This window comes from Cyprinodon variegatus, unplaced genomic scaffold (assembly GCF_000732505.1).
Source record: "Cyprinodon variegatus isolate N-32 unplaced genomic scaffold, C_variegatus-1.0 Scaffold1050, whole genome shotgun sequence".
Lineage (NCBI taxonomy): Eukaryota > Metazoa > Chordata > Actinopteri > Cyprinodontiformes > Cyprinodontidae > Cyprinodon > Cyprinodon variegatus.
This window is the reverse complement of record NW_015151503.1, coordinates 149,052-166,225: the sequence shown is the minus strand read 5'-3', so window position 1 is coordinate 166,225 and position 17,174 is coordinate 149,052. Positions and strand designations below refer to the sequence as shown.

The 17,174-nt window shown below is 38.9% G+C and overlaps 1 protein-coding gene and 1 long non-coding RNA gene across 2 annotated transcripts in view; both read left to right on the top strand.

The window, feature by feature from the left end:
* Window positions 1–17,174, top strand: part of LOC107101074 (CD48 antigen-like) — an 87,452-nt gene that overhangs the window by 18,408 nt on the left and 51,870 nt on the right. The gene's annotated exons all lie outside the window — the stretch shown is intronic.
* LOC107101071 lies at window positions 6,763–10,174 on the top strand. Its single transcript, XR_001482061.1, has 3 exons — window positions 6,763–6,841; window positions 8,806–8,901; window positions 9,755–10,174. It is a non-coding gene; the product is annotated as an uncharacterized LOC107101071 (long non-coding RNA).

Here is a 17,174-nt window from a genome sequence, read left to right as displayed (position 1 = left end):
TTCCTTCTAATACTCTAAAGCAGGGATCCTCAATGTTTATCAGCCCAGGACCCCAGATTGATTAAGAGACAGAGTGATTCCCACTTCTCTTAAGAGAGAGAAAATATTGAAGTGAATTCATAGCTGCCTTGGTGACGTTCCCACCTGCTTTGACCTCAGATGATTTCAAGTCTTTTCCTCCAGTCTGGTTCTAGTCTGCTGAGAGGAAAGGTGCTTCTATGACTCCAGGAAACAATATCTACCAGCAGGAAGTCCCTCAGAGTCACAATCTTTAGTATTCAATCACTGAAACTAAAACATAGAATCTATTATAAATCTAGGTTTGCGGATCAGCGTTGTATCGTATTTGAATTGGCTCAAGTTTTTGGCATAAATTATACTCTTAGCATTTCTTGGTTACTCCAACGATAAAAAATGGTTTAGCTTAAATAAGATAAATTAAGTTTATTTTAGACCTTCTATTTCACTGCTTGCTACTCGAACTTGGGGGAGATCTTCAAGCCACATGGTAAAAAACGTGTCAGAAAAGATCTACTGCACCTTTAACAGCAGCTTGATCGTTCTAAAAAAAAATCAAACTCAGACATCAATACCTACTAAAGCTCTGAGTTTAAACACGTTTTGCTCTGCAGAACGTCTCCTCTAATGTGTTTGAGCTGACGATGATGATATAACATGAGGATCATTGTTGGATGTGTGTTTAGGATCATTTTCTTTTAGCAACATCAGTGTGTGTCCAAGTTTTAACCATCTAGTTGTTGAATGAAGGTCTTTTAGAAGAATTTAGATCATCCATCATTTAACCAGCAGATAAATCAATCATCTGGGTTTCCTCACCTAGAAAACATTTGAAAATGCCAGATGGATGTAAACTTTTGTACAAACTTGTGTTTCATCAGCTGTATGTAAAGACAGTGAGATCATGTTAGAAAAAGGACTTCTACTCATGATGCATGGAAATCCCCTGTAGTTAGATTCTAGAGGATAGCTCCAGCCATACAGTAGTCTCTCCTACCTCTGTCTCACTGGTGGGCTTGACTGCTACTAACCAGCTGTGGCCTCTAGCCCGCCTTTAGAGTTCTTTCTGCCCGTTAGACTTATCCAATCTTTCCCTGTTCTCCTCTGATCCTCTGCAGTTAGCCTAGGATGTTCACTTTATTATTTAATATCAATTTAATCCCGTCAAGATGAAGTTACTGAATAATTAGTTTATTTTCAGAGACTTTGGTCCAAAGACAATAACTTCTGTTCCGTTGGCATTCAAATATGGAAGCTTCACATTTTTATGTCTTCAAGACATTCTTGTAGTCTAAGTAATGAGTTAGCTTCATCAGAAACAAACTGAATTCTGTCGGACAAATATGATTTAAACTAGCGCTGTTAACTTAACAGCCCAACTGTGGTCAGTCTTGAAAACTATTTTTAACATACAATTTTTGTTGTTTTGTCCTGAGTAAATCATGTAAATATAAACAGCTTTTTTTCCTGCAGGCTTTACAAACATCAACTGGGAGCTTGAAGAGGTTCCATTGTTATAACAAATCTAACTTTTCCTATTTTACAGAAATGAACCATTCAGGGTCAAATGGAAAAAACAAGGATGAGACAGAATCAGCAACCAGCTGTCAGGAAGGTGACAAAGACTTTATTTCACTATTTCACACAACAACAGTCTGGAATCATCCCTTACTTCTTCATAGCAGGCTGACATCCTTGTCAACAGACCGTCTTGTTCAGAGAAACATGATTTTGTTGATCAGGGTATAAAAATGCTCCTAAATTTTTAGGACCTTTTGGAACTGACACAGAAAATGCAATCAGAACAAAATTAAACAGGATTTAATGTCACTTTATTTCATTAAGCTGTCTCTAATCCATCATTTATTCCCTGGTTTGGTCCTTTGTTTGAACCCTCAAAGACAGCACAGCCTGACATTTAATATTTAGTTTTCATGATTATTGAGGGAAAATAAAAATATATTTAGACCATCATTGTTCTGTTTGAAGATATTAAAATGTCAAATTATTATAACTAAAACTCACATGTTTATGGTCTTATTGACAGAAGGTGATCCATTGCTGACTGAAACCAATAAAGTAGCTAGTAAATGTACGTTTACCATTGTTTGGTGAAAAAAAAAGGCACTTACCAAATTCAAAGTTAATAAAGTGAAAACCTACAACACAGCCATTGCTTTCTAGACCAGGATCAGAATTCAGCACTAGAACCATTCAGGGAGAACCAGAGCAGAACTGCAGACCTGAGGACAGACCTCAGATCAGTGGAGGATCTGATGGGTTCATTTCATTCTGATCTTTGTTTTTGTTCCTGGTCTCATTCAGGCTGAACATCTATGACCATTTGGAGAAACATGGTTTTAGAAACATGCTGGAGGCTTTTAACACATGCTGCTACAACTCCCCATTGATTCATTACAGCAATAGACAATATGTCCAGAGAGCAGTTTACAGTAAAGTCTTTTTCTCTTTTAGTGCTTTGCACCCCCCTCATTCTGACTCATAATCTCACTTATCTCAGCTTCTTGTAAAGTATCCTCCACTGAGCATGAACCCATGAATATATTATCATCACTGGATGCGTTACGTTTGTTTTATGTTTAATCGTAGTGAAAATTTTTGCTCATATGTTTCAGCAGCTGAAGAGGAAACAGGAGAAACCAAACAGAAACCAGGATCCAGTGTTGCTGCAGATTCTGCTGCTACAGAGAATAAAGAAGGTGAGATTACGCTAAAAAGATTAAACTCTAAGTTTTATTGTTGTGAGAACCATCTTTAACTTTCATAAAGCCCCCTGATGTATTGATGAATACTCTCACTGAAGACTAAACTGATATGTTTCACCAGCTGGGGAGAAACCAGAAGAAACCAAAAAGGAGCCAGAGTCCAGTGAGCCTGCAGGTTACACTGATGAAGAGAAAAACCAAGGTGAGATAGAGCTACAAAGATATAACACTAAGTTTCATTGTTGTGTTTCAGGTTGCTCCTTCAGTTTCATTCTGTTGTCTTTCTTGAACTAACAAATGTTTAAAGGTTTGAGTAAATGATAAAACATGAATCAAAATCTATTTTAATGTGTGTTAGATAAACAACCACAATCAGTGACATTCAAATAAATCTTCCAGCCTGAAATGTGAAAAAACTCCAACAGCACATTTCTCATTGAAACTTTAACAAAGCTGAAGGAAATAATCTGTAAAACAACTCAGGCTCAGCTTTCTAGCCTCTAAACTTACAGGTTTACTGATGAGTTATTATCATATTTAAGAATGCAAGGTATTAATGAATGAATATTTCTAATGTTGATTGACCTTATTGATCGATCAAATGCTGATTTTCTTAAAACCTGAGTTTTGTGTGAAGAGGACGCAGCTTAGAGTTGCTAGAAATTCAGACGAGGCTTGGAACAGCACTGAGGATGGGATGTAGCTGGAAGCTGCAGCGTTTCCAATAAGGTTGAACTACAGGAACAGGCAGAGCAACAAACTTCTGAGGAGACATGGAGGCAGAGTGATTAGATTCTGTTCTGGATGCAAGTGGAGAGTGAAGCAGGTGTATGCAGGAGACAGAGTGTGCACAAGGAGAAATTGGCTCATGCATTCTCTCACTCATGTTTAACAGGCGTTCACTCTCAGGAGCAGCTACAGGGTTGTGCGTGTGCATTTTTTTAAACTGGAGAGTGAGTCTTATAAAAAAATAACAAAAATCCTCCACTTTACCTTTAAATACTCAAAAATACAAATAACATTTTCTTATATCAGTAAATTCCCGTGTAATTTTCAGATTAATTTAAAAGAACTTGTAACTTTCATAAACCCACCTGATGTAATGATGAATACTCTCACTGAAGACTAAACTGATATGTTTCAGCAGCTGGGGTGAAAACTGTAGAATCTAAAGAGGAGCCAGGATCCAGTCAGAATGAGGGATCTGCTGAGAGAAAGAATAAAGGAATATTTAACTCTTAGTTTCATAGTTGTGTTTCAGGTTTCTCCTTCAGTTTCATTCTGTGGTCTTTCTTCAAATAACAAATGTTTAAAGGTTTGAGTGAATGAGAAAAAATAACTAAAAACTATTATAATGTGTGTTAGATAAATGATCACAAACCTCCAACAGCACATTTATTATAAATAACTTAACAAAGCTGAAGTAAAATATCTGTAAAACAACTCAGGCTTAGCTTTCTAGCCTCTAAATGTACATGTCTTTTTTTTTTTTTTATAGACAAACAGGCTTTTTTCATCCAAATGTTTCTACAGCAAAAGAGCGCTTAAAGAGTCATAGTTGTTTTAACAAATCTAACTTTTCCTATTTTACAGAAATTAACAATTATTGGTCAAATGGAAAAGATCACCTAGAATCAACCAGCCCTGATAAAAGTGACTAAAGTCTTTATTGCACTGTTTCACACAAAGTAATGTCCAACAGTCAGGATCCCTTATTTCTTCACATGTTTCTTCAAAGCAGGCAGATTTCTACTAGTCGTCTAAATCAGCCTAAACCCAAAGTTCAACAGACTGTCTTGTTCAGAGAAACATGATTTTGTTCATCAGGGTATAAAAAGGCTCCTAAACATTTGGGACTGACACAGAAAATGCAATAAGAGCCAATTTAGACATGATTTAATGTCACTTTATTTTTATCAGCCGTTTCAAATCCATCATTTATTCCCTGGTTTGGTTCTTTGTTTGAACCCTCAAAGACAGCACAGCCTGACATTTACTATTTAGTTACATGATTATTGAGTGAATTTAAAGTTAGTAAAGTGAAAAGCTACAACGCAGTTCTTGTTTTCTAGACCAGGATTAGAATTCAGCACTAGAACCATTCAGGGAGAACCAAGGAGAACCAGAGCAGAACTGCAGACCTGAGGACAGACCTCAGATCAGTGGAGGATCTGATGGGTTCATTTCATTCTGATCTTTGTTTTTGTTCCTGGTCTCATTCAGGCTGAACATCTATGACCATTTGGAGAAACATGGTTTTAGAAACATGTTGGCGGCGGGGGGGGGGGGGCTTTTTAACACATGCTGCTCCACCTCCCCATTGATTCATTGCAGCAATAGACAATTTGTTCAGAGGGCATTTTACAGTAAAGTGGAAAAGCTTTTTTATTTAGTTCTCTGCACCCTCCTCATTCTGGATCATTATCTCACTTATCTCAGCTTTTATGAGCCAACAATATAAATATGTTTCTGAAGTATATTACACTGAGAATGAGCCAATGAATATATTAAACAAAGAATCATTTGATGTGTTAGGTCAGTTTTATGTGTTCATTTTAAAGAAAACTTTATTCTGCTGTGTTTCAGCAGATGGGAGTGGAATAAAAGGAACCAAAGGGAAACCTGAATCCAGCCAGGCTGCAGGTTCTGCTGATATGCAGCTTAAAGAAGGTGAGATTAGTTTATGGTGTGAGATAACTGTCAATAAAGACATACCTGAATGGGTCTAACTTTGTTATTGTAAATCAAATAATTTAAACCTTCGGGTTAACAATTATAAATGTCAGTTTGTTTAGCAGCTTTACATCATACATGAGTTTTTTCAAATTTTTTCAAATTTTCGGTTTCAGATTTTTGTAGTTGTGGCATTTTTTTGATAACCTTACAGATAAAGGTTGTTTGGCTAAAAGAAATGTGACTATATGTTTTTTTTTTTTAGAATAGCTCAGTTTAAATTATAGTTGTTTTTTTATCCAAATAAAGGAGAGTGTTCAGGTCACAGTGATGTAACTCCTTCTTGCAGATGCAAAGAAGAAACCAGTTGATGAAATTCAGGGCCAAAAATCAACACCTCCATACTCATCTCAACCTAACAGTTATAAATCTGGTGGGTAAAACCTAACTTTTTTTTTTTACCTTCCTTAGCAGCAGGTTTATAGTTCTAAGAAAATCAAACTCAGGCATCAATACCAACCAAAGCTCTGAGTTTAAACATGTTTCGCTCTGCAGAACGTCTCCTCTAGTGTGCGTGAGCTGATAATAATCATGATATAACATGTGGATCAATGTTGGATGTGTGTTTAGGATCATTGTCTTGTTACAACATCAGACTGTGTTCAAGTTTTAAACATCTAGTTTCATGGCTCAGAACAGAGGACCCAGAATTCAAAGCTTCTCAAAAGTGTTTAATTATCATCGAATCTGCAATCCAGTAGCTAGGGCGTCTAAGGCTGAAATCTCTGCAGAGGGTTAGTGACAACGTAAAACTGATTACAAACGTGCGAGTCCATAACCTGGTCTTAGAGTTCAGTCCGTGCCCCGAGGAAGGAGTCGAAACCAGCTGAATGGCTGCACTAAATACACTAAATCTCAGTTTGTGGAGCAGCTTTATTTCCTACATGAGTTGGTTCCAATTTTGGGGATCATTGAAGATTTTTTATAGTTGTGGCATTTTTTCATAACATCACAGACTAGAGTTGTCTAGCTGAAAGAAAAGTGTAGTAAAAGTGAAACGTTCTAAGATGTTTTAATTGGTTTTAGTGTGACATAGTAAACTCAAACCGTCTCTCTGACTCCACTGTTGTTATTTCAAGCTCTCTGCTTTGATTTGAGACCAACATTTTTAATTTAGCCCTAATAGCTGTGAGGTTTACTCCAACATATAATCTAGGTTTTCCTTATATAACTTTTCATGTCCGATATAAGAATGATAATGCAGGCTTTAAGTGCTGGCAATTGGTGATACTGACCAAATATGATATTATTGTAATTCTTTTCTATAGACGAGGGTCTTCAACAAGCCCCAGGTCCAGCAGATAACAACCAGGTCCAAATACCAGCATCTCCAATCTCAATCCAACCGAATAGTAATAAATCTGGTGAGTAAAACCTTCTAAGATTTTTTTTTCTTTTTTATGTGTTAATTGGTTTTAGTGTGACATAGTAAACTCAAACCGTCTCTCTGACTCCACTGTTTTAATCTCAAGCTCTCTGCTTTGTCTTGAGACCAACATTTTTAATTTAGCCCTGATAGCTGTGAAGTTTATTCCAACATATAATCAAGGTTTTCCTTGTACAACTCTTCATGTCCGATATAATAATGATAATGCAGGCTTTAAGTGCTGGCAATTGGTTATACTGACCAAATATGATATTATTGTAATTCTTCTCTATAGACGGGGGTCTTCAACAAGCCTCGGACCGAGCAGATAACAACCAGGTCCAAATAACAGCATCTCCAACCTCAATCCAACCGAATAGTAATAAATCTGGTGAGTAAAACCTTCTAGGATTTTTTTCTTTTTTTTAGCAGCAGGGTCATAGTTCTGACAAAAATCAAACTCAGAAATCCATTCTGTAACGAAGCAAAGGTGAGGACCCAGAATTCAGCCAGAACACAGAGTATAATGGTTTAACTGTTCATTGTATAGAAAACTGCAGCAGGATGTGAAAGACTTGTCTGAGACTAGAGCTGGACCTCTCAGCTTCTGTAATGAGAGAGGGAATATTAGTGACCAGGAAAGGATGGTGGAATGAAGTCAGACTGAAAGTTCTAGATCACAGACCTGAGGAGCATTTGGTTCCAAACCAGTCGGCCTGTGACGTCACTGAACCATCTTGTGGTTAGAAGTGCATCCAGGACGTCTCCAGGGAATCCTTCCGTGTTCATTAAAGGTTTGTCCAGGGAAATGCAACAGATCAGAACTGTTAGAGCGAAATACAGTATGAATAGCAAAAGGGCAAACAAGAGTGCAAGGTCTGTGAGCAGGTCCAGGGTTCAGGCCAGGTGACCTGCACAGTTCCAGGTCCAGTAACAGCCAGGCCTTTAGATCAGACAGGGTTCAGACAGGCTCAGATAATCGAGAGACCAGACAGGTCAGGCAAACAGGCAGGAAGTCAGGAGTCAGAATACTGGAATAGATCTTAATGGGTGGCTCCAAATAATCTGGCACCGACAGGGCGTTAATTACCATTAAGGACACTGAGGTCATGTCCTTCGTATTTTTTTATATCAATTTTTTGCCTAAATTGTGATATATGAACTAAAAATAAATTACAGTGAAACTGACTATAATACAAGGATCTTGGTGTTTTACATTTGAAGAGCCAAGAGTAACCTCACAGATAAAATGTTTTTAGTTAAAGAATTTTGATATTTTTTTTAACAATAGCTCAGGCTAAATTATTATTGTTTTTTATCCAAATAAAGGAGAGTGTTTAGGATGCAGTGTTGTATTTCTTTTCTATAGATGCGGATCAGAAACCTGCTTCAGAACCAATAAATACGAAACATGTCAAAACACCATCATCTCTAATCTCATCTCAACCAAGCAGTAATGAATCTAGTGAGTAAAACCTTCTAAGATGTGTTTCTTTTTATGTGTTAATTGGTTTTAGTGTGACATAGTAAACTCAAACCGTCTCTCTGACTACATTGTTCTCAAGCTCTCCGCTTTGTTTGGAGACCAACCTTGTAAACGTAGTCCTAATAGCTGAGAAGTTTATTCCAACGTATAATCTAGGTTTTCCCAAATACAACTTTTAATAATAATTTAACTTTATTGATCTCACATAGGAGAAATTAACTATCTGCATTTAACCTGTCCCCTTGGGGAGCAGTGGGCTACCACTGTGAAGCACCCGGGGAGCAAGGGTCTTCCTCAGAGAGCCAGAGTGGCAGTTTGTGTGTGGGTTTCGAACTAATTTCAAGCTTTATGCCCTAACCACTAGGACGCCATTCCCCAACTTCTCATTTTCGATATAATAAAGATATTGCAGACTTTAAGTATTGGCCAATGCTGATACGGACCAAATATGATATTATTGTAATTATTTTCTATAGATGGGGATCATCAACAATCCACAGACTCAGTAGATAAGTGGAAGGGCCAAACATCAATACCTCCATTCTCATATCAACAAAAAGGTAATGAATCTGGTGAGTAAAACCTTCTAAGATTTTGTTTATCACTTTTTTTAACAGCAGGTTGGTAGTTCTAAGAAAAATCTAACTCAGACATCAATACCAACTAAAGCTCTGACTTTAAACACGTTTTGCTCTGCAGAACGTCTCCTCTAATGTGTGTGAGCTGATGATGATGATGATGATGATGATATAGCATGTGGATCAATGTTTTAGCCGATCAATGTTTTAGTTTTAGCTGTGGTTTTACTTTACCGTCCTTTTTATTGTGCGAGAGCATGCACGTTTCCATTTGTCCTGTTTACAAGTTGCTGTTCTCATAGCTCATACAAGCTTACTGTGCCTGAAAGTATTACGTAACCCCTAAATCCCTCAATCACTCTATAGAGCTGGGACTATATAGTGGACTTTATAGTAACTCAGTTAACTTACCGTTTGGTCAGAGGATCACTTTTTTGCTCTGTTGGTCACGTAACTCCTCCTCCACCGCACGGGGCCTGCGCCATCTTTGTTATTAGTCGCCGCTGTCGGGTAGCGGTAGCCTATGGTGACAGCGGGCCGCTGTGACAGCAAATGCCAATACTTTGCGAGGAGAGCTCTCCATGCTAAAATGATTTTCCATAAAGTGGTGTTTAAATGTCTGTTTATTTAACACTAATATACTGTTCAATTTTTACAGGCTGGTCTTGATCAGTAGTTTATGTTTTGTCATTTTTTTGGTATTGATGATCAGACTAAAGCTAGCATTTTTAGGTTAAATGGTTCTGATCTATAATTATATTTAGTTCTTAAAGGACAAGAAGGACGTTAGGCAATCAGAAGTACATAATTCAGTTGCATTATTGATCCTTTTTGTATCATTTCACAGATAACTCCTCACTAAAGCAAAGTGGTGAAAAAACACCTGACCCAGGTTCTGAAGACGAGGAACAAAGCTGAAACACCCTTCATCCATGTGTGTAACTGCTGTGAGTTGGTCCTCTATGGGAAAATGTTACAAACTTAAAGCTGTTTAACTTGAAGATGACTATTAGAGATTAAACTGAGATTTCAAATGCTGGTGGAGACCTAAGCAACAGTCTCCTGTAGGTGGACAGTTGTCTCTGTCTGAGCATAATGTTGAGAAAGCAGGAGGAACATCTGCTGACAGGAGAGAAACATGAAGGGATGAACTGGAACACTAAAGGTCCTAATGCTACGTTCAGACTGCAGGCAATAGAAGCAGCATAAAAGCTTAAGCTGCTTTATTTTTGATGCTTGTACACATGAAGGTCCGACGAGCCTCAAAAGCATCTTTGACTCTCCTGAAGTGCATGCAGTGTGAAAAGATGTGTCTGATGCTTCTGCTGCCCCTGTGTTTAATGGCAGGGAGCAGCTTTGCTGTATTTGCTGTTATAAGTGGGTAAAAAGTTGATTTAATATATTTCAAGTCCATCTGAAAACATCATCTATGTAATCAGTTTATCAAGATTACGATCCTGCCTTCAAATAGTATTTAGCTGTCAGACCAGCAGGAAACCTCTGTACACAGGCGGGGCGCTGTCACTGAGAATCCCCTTTAACAGCAGCCTCTGACCCAGTCGCCTCTTGGGGGTTTTCCACTACTGTTCGTGGCTCCTGAAGGGAGAAATTAGCGGTTTTCATTTACGTAATCCAAATCGCACCAGAATAAAATAATGAAACATATTTTGCCGGCAGGTTTTGACATTTTAAGTTAATTTAGGCATTAATAAACTGTTTCAGAGGAGTGATCATAGCGAAATGCATCAGCAGTGCTGTATCTATCTCTCTGCTAGTTCCTAGGTCCAGGTATTAAAGTATTCTGGGCCCAGGCCAGATTTCCGGCTGGGTTAAAAAAAAAAAAATAACTTGAAAATAAATTGACGGTAAATAAATCTAAACAAGACAATCGAAATCCCTCTTGTGTTTGTTAGCCAATGGTAGCAAAGAAGCGCTCAAGGAGAGTCACCTTGCGCCGTTTACGGGTCCATTCAATGGAGAGACATGTATAAAGTCAAAAAAATAAATACATTAAACTTTGTGTTTGGAGAGAAGGATAACAGAGAAAGGAATTGCATGCAGTGGGCATGATGCAGTTCATGAACTCTGGAGAAGATGTCATGACCATAGATGAAGGCCTCAAAAATTAATGGTGCTGGGCATGGCTGGAGGAGACAGGGCGAGATGGCGAGCCGTTTAGCAGCTGCTGCAGGAAGTTGGGTAAACCAGGCGCTTGCTTCTGCACGCTGAGCTTCAGGAAGCTTATTTACTCATCCAGCGGCAAAAAGGTGCTACGCAAACATGAATGGCATGGCTTCAATCCCTACAGATCAGCGTGTCACGCACCTCAGATGCTCAGAAGCTCATGCGGCGCTGCTGCAGGTGCTCAGATGCATCAAGATGCTCTTCTCCTTGTGCTCGAAACGCGTTGCAGGACCTTTTTATGTGCTTCAACCATTGCCTTAACATGTAAACCAGCTGCTTCTGCTGCTTCAGTAGCGTGCGGTCAGAACATAGCAGACTGCAGACTGACTCCAGTCCTGCCTTAAGTAGAAAATGTAGTTATTTGTCTTAATTTAAACACAACAGCAATGACCTTGTTGTTTTGAAGTTTTATCTTTCCCAGGTTTGTGTGTGTTTTTATAAGTTGGAGAGATGTTTTTTTATAAGTCAGTGTTTCTGCAGAGAGTCCTTTTTGCAAAAATTTTATTTAACATTTGCTTAAACATACATAAATACATTTACTGCAACTTTTATGTTCTTTATTGTCTGTGCATAAGTGTTTGTCCATAACTAACATTTATAATGTGAGAAACCATGAGCTCAGTGTTCGGCTGCTTTTAGTCTGTAAAGGAAAAATCCTAACAAATTACTGGTAACACAAAAATACGATTAAGTTTTTATATTAGAGAAAAAAATATGTCATTCAAACACTAACCATGAATCATTTAAATGTATTTGAAGTGTTTTTGTTTGGGATGTTGTTGCACTCTATTGCAGCTCACTGTATTACCACTAGAGGGCAGCACACTCCACTTGTGCTAATTTTGAAGTCAGTTTTTCACATCATGTCTTGATTTAGGAAAAAGGAAATTGAATGTAAAAATTCTTATAATTATTTCAATAAAATATGATTCTGCTTAAATGTAAAAATGCAATAAAGAAAAAGAGAGATGTCATGTGACAAAAATGCCTTAAACGGACCTCAGTCAGTGTCTCTCTGCAGAATTTCATCCTTACTGTACTTTGTTTGAATAAAGTTATTTATTATCTACCATATAGTTTTTTTTTCTTTCCAGATAATGACTGTCTAACTTGACTGAAAATATTCTAGAAAAAAATCTCTGTTTGCTGAATGTTAATGTTAACCACAGAGGCTGAGGAAAAATTAACTGTGGTGCTTTCCATCCATCCACTGTCAGATCAGAGGCCTATTTGACAAAACTGAGCTCAGAGATTTAGATGGAATTTTCCAGATTTTCAGGTCTAATTAAGCCTGAAATCGATTTTTACAGCAGTAGCTAGACGTAAGTTACCACAGTGATTTATTCTGTGTAGTTAGCCTGCTCCAGGCTAACAGCCAGTCTTAATGCTGGTGCCTCATCCGCTCAGTCAGAGGTAATACCGATCAGAAGGGATCAAGGTTCTGTTTTTTTTTCTGTGCCTTTTTTATTCTTATAAACCATTAAAAAACAGTAATATATATTGTTATATGGTCAAGTACTCTAACTCTAGTTGTCAATCAGGCTGTTGCCTCCTTTATTCTGAGGTTCTAGGCCTCTCCTCCCCAGTTGACTATCTGAAGCACCAGTCTGGCCACTGGCACAGATCTTCCTTCCTTCTTGGCTCAGATATGAGCCAGAGGAATTTTCCCAGAGCTCATCCCAGAGCGCTCTCCTAAGCCTTCTCCCAGGTCCCAGTCTTGTTCCTCCTGCACCTGCTTCAGGTGCCGTTCCATCCTCTCCAATCTATGTTCCTCCACTGGTTCATCCGCTCTACACTCACCAGCTGACATCATCTCCTTTTCTCCTCGCTCATCACCTCCATAGACAAGCTTAGCTGCTCCACTGTATCCCTCCTTACTCATCTGCACAGATTCATGTCTCCAGGCTGGGCCACGCCTAGGCTCCCTCTGTCGTCTGCTAACACAATTGGCCGGCATGCAGCTCAGCACCTTCCATCAGCATTCACCACACAGATGCCCAACCTGGACTTTCTAGAGGTGAGATGTGGTGTTTTCTCTCCATGCCTTTTCTTCCTTCAAACAAACTATACATACCTAACATTGCATACATTTCTCCCAGTCTCTGTTGTGCAGGGATTATCTAATCTGGTTCTCACCAATGCAGGGGCAGATCTAAAGGGGGCTAAGGCCACCCCTAGCCATTAATTAGCCTCCCCTGTGGTCTATCCTACCTGGTGATTTGCGGTTCCCATGTGGATATAATGGACTCTAAGCACAACCCCACTTCTTACTGAATTTAAGGAAGCTCCCCTCCGTGTCTTTTTCTACTGGATTAACTGATTAATTCAGGTTAGCCTGACCCCAGCAACAATAGCCAGACAAATAATGGCCAGATAAATAATAAAAATTCACCAGTAAGCCAAATGTATAAGATGTATTTTCAGCACTTTGATCTGTTATAAATTAGTGGGGTCTGCAGTTTTACTTCTCTTACAGGTCGGCTGGATTTTAAATCAACTGGATAAGAATAATGTGGGCAGAGCTCTTCCTAATTCAAGAAAATAGCCTTTTATGTCATGAGACGTGACAGAAGGACCCAGTATTCAAGGTGAGACAGCCAGTATGAAAGTTATAATCGTTTATTTATACAAAATAATACGGACGGAACAGACACGCTGCTGTGGATCTGCAGCTGCAGGTGATTCTGTAGAGAAAAGGCAGGTAAGTGATCACAATCATCTGAACAGAAGATGATAATTATAGTGAGTCAATTACCTGCTTCTACTGTTCAGTCCACCAAGGAACGGACATATCTGGGTTCCAGAAATCCATCATAGTGTGAAGGCAGGTTCAGGGTCCTGTGCGTCAAGCATCCAGCTCAGACAGAAACGCACAGATGGTCAGAATCCAGCAGGAATCCAACAGAGGATCAGGTGGGCAGAACAGGATGAACCAGTGGGTGAGATGGTACTGAATCAGGAAAACAGAATCACTAGGGACATACTGAAAATCTCTCACCACTGGTTAGGGAAAATAACTCGCCTGAGGACACTGGCTTAGGAATTAACTCCTCACTGGAAAAGGGACAAGAACCTGAGAACTAACTAAACTAAATAAAACTGAAATCAAACAGAAAGCTAACAGAAAACAACGATCAGACCCTGAATGCCCAGGCTGAACTGAATATCAAGCAAAGGAAACAGGTGAGAGGAATAAATGATAATTAAGGTTGGAGGAATCAGGCCAGATCATGACATTTTAAGGCTATATATATCTATATATCAATATATAAGGATATATATATTTGTACTTTGTTGATATTCAAATTTTAGGAAACAGTGAATTTTGTTATTTCAATATTGTTAAACTATAATCATAAACCCTACTGGAAATAAATATTAACTGTCTTAAATTAAGTGTATCTACCCTTAATTTTAGCAGGTAAATAAGACGATTTGTCAATGGAATAAGTATTTTTACACCTAAAACAAGATAATTAGAAAATATGCACTTGAACTAAGACAATGCAATTATCTTTTCTTATTTTACATTTAAGTTGTCTTATTCCATTTGTCAAGTGTTTCACTTACCTTCTCAATTCAAGAAATATGCACTTATTTTAAGAAAAATTTACTTATTTAGTATCTATTTTAGATTTCAAATTTTGCAGCGTCATCCTATTGTCGCAGCTTCCTTTCCAACCCTTTTAGCCAATGAGCTGAGACTAAAGGTCAGGTTCAGCGTTTCTCAGAATAGAGACGCGCTGATCTGGTGACAGATAAACTGAGATTTGAGGAATTCGTTACAACGAAGGAGCGCCACTAGATGGATTATGAAACCATGAGATCAAAATGAAATCTGTGTGGATTAATAAACTGCGTTCAACTAAAGTTACGGCTCTCCATGACCTAACTTATCAACACTCTGGCAGCAGGTAAGTGCGCACCTTTCCATTTCCATTTACACTGCTGCCTGTAACGCACAGCCTCTACATTCATACCCAAACGTTCCCTGCATCTGATTTCTAGTCTTTGCTTCCAACACATATTCTCATCAAACATGAACTTGTGTTTTATTTCATTAAGGCACTTTCAGAAATGTTTCCACTAGATATTCAGTGCGTCATTCATTATCTCTGTAAGTATCTACTTTCTTAGTTACTTTCATTTTCCTTATAGATTGACTTACTCCCATTTTTCTCGATCCTTCTTCCTTTTCTAACTCCAATATTTCTCTCCCTCACAGACATCAACTTAGCTGCTGATGTTCTTCTTTAGTAATATCAGCTGAAACTCTGTTTTTGGAGTTGATCTTTTCTTTTTAATGGCCATGTTCATTATCTGGTCTCTGTCTGCGGTTCTTCTTCTTATCAACACGGCGAAATTAACTGTTGGTGAGTATTTAGATTAATTGGATTTAATTAAATTATTTGTCCCTTAATGAGCGTATTGCTGGAGAACCTGAGGAGATCTTGTTCCTCTGCTGCATAGTACAGATATTTATGCATATTGCTGACATTTCGTGTGTGGAGATAAATACAGTAATATTCTGATCAGAAACTATAAATAAAGTTATTTTTTTCTTTTAAAATGCGACCTTCCGAGCCGAATAGTAGGTTATTTTGAACAACAACCTGCCACACCTGCTGAGGCGTCTTTTGCTTTGGTTTAGGACCGCTCCAAGATGGCGACTGTAATCCCAGGTGTAGTCCTGGGACAGTTAACTGCTTTTTTTTTTAATAGCAACATAGGACAGGCATGCACACACAAACACATATTTAAGAATCTGAGTCTAAATATAAAAAATGAAATAAAAACAAACTTTTGTTTTTATTGCACATATTTGGCCAAAACCTAAAAAGAAAAATGTTTAGCAAAATATGAATTAAATAATCACTAATTGAAATCTGCGATTATTTATGTACAAAGTTCTTTTCTTAAAATGTATAGGTTGTTAAACATTTTAATGATTCTATCGCAGGTTTAACGTTTAATGTTAAACCTTTAACGTTTAACGCAGGATTTAAACTAGATTATATAGAGCCATCATCAACATTATTTATATGACAAATAAAATGCAGCATTTTTCATTGATATTTGAACTAGTATTTGGACTTACTGAAAACATCTCGTGATGCTATACATACAGCCACTCCCTAATGTGACTGTGGCTGGCTTTTGGCCTGGAGCTGATGTCATCAGATGGTGCCCAACCTTCACGGGGTGTTTCGAGCCTTAACCGCTACAGCCCTCCAGCTTGGAGGTCAGCAGTGGTGGCCAGGTCACTGTCCATCATCTCCAGCCCCCCTCCTCCCTCTTAAACCACAACCAGCATGAGGCTCTCTCTGCTGCCTCCCCAATCCTGCGCACAGCTGTCTTCCTCTCCTTGCCAGATATTCCAAGTGCAGTGAGCACAGACCACATTGACTGGCACCCGACCTCCACTGGAAACAGCCATGCTTGCCAGCCTTTGTCATTGCAGTCCATGATGAGGTCCTGGTATTTTAGGTTCTTCCTCCCATGGGCCTCCTCACAGCCTTCCTCCCAAGGCACAGTCAGTTCCACCAGGATGATCTTCTTAGATTGCTCTGACCAGATGACAATGTCAGGCCTCAAGGTGGTCTGGACGATGGGTGAAAAAGTGAGCTTCTTCCCCGGGTCGACTGTCACCTCCCACCCCTGTGCCCCCTGAGGATGTTGGTCCTGGCTCTTTTATTAGAGGTTGATTTTTCTCCTGCCCTGATGAATAGCATTGATGGTACTTGTGGCTTAGTCGGCTGCGGTCTTCTCCTGGCCTGCTCGAAAATGTCAGCCATCACTCGGAGCACATGGTCATGCCACCACCTATATCTCCCCTGAGCCAGAGCGATTTGGCACCCTGCTAGAATGTGGGCCAGTGTCCCCCTCTTTCCGCACATCTCGCAAAGCGGGTCCTTCCTCAAGCCCCACCTGGCTAAGTTCGCTGGTGATGGGAACGTGCCATACACAGATATCAGGAGGAAGCTAACACGGAAAGGTTCCTATATTTTAGGCTACTGGTGGTTGTTGTTGGAAGGCATTGGTTTTACGTGCGCTCAATTAAGATTTAGAATGCCGATCTTCCA